Source organism: Anabrus simplex, chromosome X (genome assembly GCF_040414725.1).
Source record: "Anabrus simplex isolate iqAnaSimp1 chromosome X, ASM4041472v1, whole genome shotgun sequence".
Classification (NCBI taxonomy): domain Eukaryota; kingdom Metazoa; phylum Arthropoda; class Insecta; order Orthoptera; family Tettigoniidae; genus Anabrus; species Anabrus simplex.
Genome location: NC_090279.1, coordinates 208,528,173 through 208,534,172, shown reverse-complemented (window position 1 = coordinate 208,534,172; position 6,000 = coordinate 208,528,173).

The following is a 6,000-nucleotide window of genomic DNA, read 5'->3' as shown; positions in this document are numbered from 1 at the left end:
AAAGCCATACGTCACTTTTGTATAACACATAACTGAATGATATTTATCCACGGGCTTATACTGAATATATTATTTTTAACAGGCATCACTTTAATTGTAACCCTTATTACAATAACCGTTTAGAAGACAGGATACAGTACATACAGCAGTGAAACAAGAAAGGTACCTCTGTTAACACCTTTGGAAAAAAAAAAACACGTTAGTCTCTTCTGTTCGTTACTGTTAACGTTTCCTCATCAATACCACGCAGCCGAGATTCGTACTTGGAGCTTGTCATCTGCGACTTCGGGGTTTACTTTCGTACGTGACCGGTAATTAATTCACACCCAAGAAACAGCGAGGCTTCGCCGATTTTCTGATCTCTAGAAGTTTTAGTTTTTCGGTTCCTGTCATATTAGCTCCCAGCATCACTGTGACCCTTTCTCTACTTGTTAACTGTTCCTCACAAACCTTAAATGTCGTATTGCACGGTTAATGTTGCACAAAATTCGAATTACAGAGTATTATTTGCTTCAAGGGAGGAAATGTTTGCTTTTGGAGAAATAAGTACAGGTGAAGAATAGGACAAATGGCCGGGAAATTTAAGTTAATTCGAGATACTGAAAATTCCATCCCATCTATCGGAGATGAGTGGAAGCAGAAGAGACAAATCACATCACAACAATGGTCAATGTAATGTTATTATTGATCAGTTTTATGAGCTTTAGACATGCTAGGCCTTTACATTTAGTTTCCTTCCGACTCAGCGACATTAGGGCGTCTAACGTAAAGGGAGTCTTTCCATCTTTCCTGATTCCCTCTTCTCTCATTCTTCAAGCGATCGTTCTTTTAGAATTTGTTGTCACTCTTATAATAATCTTCACATGTGCACTGATGACCACGCGCTATTCACTTTAAGACAAAGCCATCAACAGTTCACACGACTGACCAATACTTCGATGCCAGTAATGCTGAATTGTATTATCATAGCCGGTATGAGATATAAATGTTCGGAAATTTAATTCTATATACAGTCGATCCGCGATATCTCGAACAATGGCGGCTCGTCCTGAATAATGTTGGTGGCTCTACTCTGTGACGCCCAGTCCATTGCAGTAAGTGTAATAGACAAATCTAAATTCGTATTTCATACGGAAAGTGTCAGCTGAGCTCGTTTGAATCCGTCCTCCAACTCCGCGAAAATGTACCGAAATAATACAGGTAGACGTTCATCTCAATTTGTAAGACCCCGATTTCGAGGGACATCGACAATATAAATAACTGACTTGTACAAAGAAATACCAATTAAAAAGTTACAAAAATAAAGCCCCTCTTCCGCTTATCGAAAAAATGTTGACCTATCGTCTCATTCATATTTACAAAGGTTCCGAGACCTGCATACATCTTTGGCTGCCGGATTTCTTAATGGAAGGGGAACATCATCTAATGGTACTAGCGTTTCTGTTTTCATTTTCATGACTACCTAACTCGGAAGAATTCACTACCATTACGGAGAAACATAGTCATGATTACTTGTAGGCCTGAGAACTCGCTCATTCGCTTCGTACGAGAGAATGTTTTCGGTCGTTGGATAGAATTTTGCTGAAGTCCTGGTCATTTACACCAAAGAGAGAAAAAATATACATACCCCCAATGATAAGGTACGTTGTTTGAAGAATTAACATGGACAGTAAATTGATTTTGTGTTACTTAATCACAACCATCCTCTTTTATCACGCATTTATCCTGTATTTAAGCTATTTGGGCTTTCTTTCTACTGAACAGACGCATCACAACTGTACTGTAGTATTTGAGGATGTTGACATGTAAGAATTTTAAACCATATCAATATCCACACAGTTTTATAAGTTCTCTATTTACACTAAGGAGTACACTGGAGGGAGCTTTTCCCAAACAGCTGAGATTATAACATGCTCGCTCGCTGCAGAGAATTTCTCACGGACGGTGGCGCTGTCTTGTGTATTATTTACTAACTCTATGGTCACGGGAATAGCTCAGACGGACTGCAAGGCGTGCAGTTCATACAGAACCTTATGGGCGACCCTTAGCCACCTATCGGAAGAAAGCTGTAGTTAAGTGTGCTCGCCTAATGTTCTGTCGGTTCTGTCGTTCACAGTTCTAAACAGGGTTGCCAGATCACCAGCAGCTGTATGGGTATCGATCTTTGGCTCGACATAAACAATCAATATGAAGGATGGGATCGCTAATCGCTATATATTACTGTATATCTTTCATTGTGGTGGTTCTGTAGCTCTGCAGATCGTATTATGGAGACGCGCCTGATCTCGAAGTAACTTAAATTTCCCCACCGTTTTTCGTATTATTCACGTGTATTTATTTCTCTGTTACTCGAAATTCGGTTGCACGAATTTCTCGATTTTTCGAAGCAAACATTTCCTCCCTTGAAGCAAAAAATAGTCTGTAATTCGAATTGTGTGCAACACTAACTGTGCAATACTGCATTATTTGTGGTTTGTGAGGAACAGTTAACAAGTAAGGAAAGGGTTACATTGATCCTGGGAGCTAATATGACGGGAACCGAAAAACTAAAATTTCTAATGTTCGGAAAATGGGCGAAGCGTCGCTGTTACTCGGGTGTGAATTAATCACCGCTCACGTACGAAAGCAATCCCTGAAGTCGCGGATGACAAGTTCCATTTACGAATCTTGGCTGCGTGGTTTCGACGAGAATTTTCAACGCGAAGGAAGGAAAGGTGAACAGTAACAAACAGAAGAGACTAACGGATTTTTTCCAAATGTGTTAACGGAGGTATGTTTCATGTTGACTACTGCGTGTACTGCATCCTGTCTTCTAAAAAGTTGATATAATAAGTATTATAATTAAGGTGATGCCGTAAAACAGAGGTTTTATTTGTTATTTGCTCTACGTCGCACCGACACAGATAGGTCGTATGGCGACGATGAGACAGGAAGGGGTTAGGAGTGGGAAGGAAGCGGCCGTGGCCTTAAATAAGGTACAGCCCCAGCATTTGTCTGGTGTGAAAATGGGAAACCACGGAAAACCATCTTCAGGGCTGCCGACAGTGTGGTTCGAACCCACGATCTCCCGAATACTGGATACTGGCCGCACTTAAGCGACTGCAGCTATCGAGCTCGGTAAAACAGAGTTTGTGTGTATATTTTCAAGTTCGTGTTAGCCCGTAGACGCATATGATTCAGTTATGTGCTTTACATGCTCAGAAACGGTGTTCTCTATATTTCGAAATTTCGATAACTCGAAACAAAATTGAGCTCCTGAAGTGATTCGAGATATCGATGTTCCACTGTAACTTTAGTTATGTGGCATGTATCGATAGGATCACTAATAACATAAATATTTGAGAATTACATTTTAGACCTTCCCCTAAGTGCCAACGGCCGTAGCCGTGTTGAAACACCGGATCCCGTGAGATCTCCGAAGTTAAGCAACACTGGGGCGTGGTCAGGAGTTGGGTGGGTTGCCACGCGCTGTTGGTGGGGGGTAAGGGAATGGAGGAGCGGAAAGGAACTGGCCACCCCACCGTACGTAAACTCCGGCTCAGGAAGACCTCTGCGGAGGTTCGGACCTGCCTTCGGGCACAATACACCCTTACCTTACCTTCCCCTAAACTACCATTTCATTGAGCGTGAATAAAATTATTTATAGCCTAGATTGTAGTGTTTCATTCCCCGACATACCGATTTTCATTAAATTCTCTTCGGCCATTTTCTCGTGATACACGAACACACATGCAGACAGAGTTGATGCAAAATTAAAACGTACTTTTCATTGTTACTGTGGACATGACCGATATAGAAATACGATTTCATTTACATTCTGAACAGTATACACAAGAAACTCGTAACCTGGGCTCTGAGAACAGTTCATTCCATTCCACTGTAGTACGAGTAAGGCCCGGTGAACGCATAACCAGAGGCAGTTTCATTTTCTATATGACAGCAAGATATTAGTGGAACTTGGTAGACTTGTCTTTCGCGACCGACAGACTGACTGAGCTCGCTGCTCCCACAAGGAGCTAATAAATCAGGTATGTATAAGAGGCTGCAGGTATAACCTTACTGCATACCAGAGGAGACGTAGATAGATACACACACCTACCTTCTACCACCCAAAAACATTCACAGCCTATAAAGCATTTACTGGGGACAAGTCTATAAATATCAGGCCCCAGACCATAAAATATAGTGCTACACCCTCATACCGCCAGTTCGCTTCTCTCTGCATTGTTCTTCATAATAATAATAATAATAATAATAATAATAATAATAATAATAATAATAATAATAATAATAATAATAATAATAATAATCTGGAAATTGTCTCTGATTCATTATGCATGGCTGCAAAGCAAATTAACTATCTCAAGGTACAGATCTTCAAGGCTTCCAGATCTCTTTGGAGCAAAACGCAATTCATAACTAACACCAAGCCAGCGCCAAGAGAACTAAAAGTAAACCAGAGGGCAATCAAATGGACAGATAAGTTTAAATATCTCGGTGAGTGGCTAAAACCAAACATCTGTGAAAATAATCTTCTGCGTCGCGCATGATTAAAATGGAAATGGCTTATCAACTGAATAAATGTGTTTACGACAAGAAGTCCATTTTCTTCAACGCATAACCCGGACATTATTTCACTGTCATAAGACCAGAGGTTTTGTATGCAGCGGAATGCCTTGATCTGAACAAATAATAATAATAATAATAATAATAATAATAATAATAATAATAATAATAATAATAATAATAATAATAATAATTTGCTGGATTTGCTGGTGTGTTGCAGAAAAATCTAGAGTTTTCTTGAAATGCCGGGAGACCTGGCAAAAATACTCTGACATATATTGTCCATTTACAATTTTTGCACCCATTATTTTATGTAGGTTTTCTCTCTAAACCTCACAGCGTCTCTTAGAACAGCCTCCACAGTCATTCGCTGGCATGAAGACATTCAGTTTAAATCACAATATTGTAGTGTCTGATCTTCTACTCCAATTAGATTGCTTCCTTCTTATAAAGTCTGACAGTTCTACTAAAAGCACTGACCAACTTTCTCGCTTGCTGTTGTTGGTTTCCCTTTCAGTTTTCGTTTTGGACAACGTCACCGAGCTATTTGAAGCTCACAACTCTCTCAGTCCTACCATACCTTGTCCTCAGACGATGGGGGTGAAGTTTTGATGTTTGTCCTGAACTTTGCTTTTTCAAAAGATATCTGGAGCTCTGCTTTTCCTAATTGTTCCTTGAGTAGATTTATCTATTCTAAAGCTATATCTTTGTTTCTGGACAAGACTGCTAGATCATCAGCAAATGCCGATGATGCTATAATGTGGATTGTGTTATTCTGCATAGAGTAATAAATATATTACAAGATGGTGAACATCAGGAAATGGTATGAACAAAAACGGGGTTAAATATCTGGTTGTGAGTTTCATTAACAGGAAAAATTCTCTCAGTTTTAAATATTGCGTTGATGAGGTGAAAATTCCTTCTGGGGATTGAAAATAAAGGGTACAGACCTCTGCACATGGTTATGAGTGTATTTAGGGGTTGTAGTAAGGATGTAAAGGAGAGGGCATTTAAATCTCTGATAAGAACCCAGCTAGAGTATGGTTCCAGTGTATGGCATTACTTGATTCAAGAACTGGAAAAAATCAAAAGAAAAGCAGCTCGATTTGTTCTGGGTGATTTCCGACAAAAGAGTAGCGTTATAAAAATGTTGCAAACTTCGGGCTGGGAAGACTTGGGAGAAAGGAGTCGAGCTTCTTGACAAAGTTGTATGTTCCGAGCTGTCAGGGGAGAGATGGCGTGGAATGACATTAGTAAGTCTGAGTGGTGTTTTTTAAAAGTAGAAAAGATCACAATATGAAGATAAAGTTGGAATTCAAGAGGACAAATTGGGACAAATATTCATTTATAGGAAGAGAAGTTAGGGGTTAGAATAATTTACCAAGGGATAAGTTCAATAAATTTCCAAATTCTTTGCAATTATTTAAGAAAATT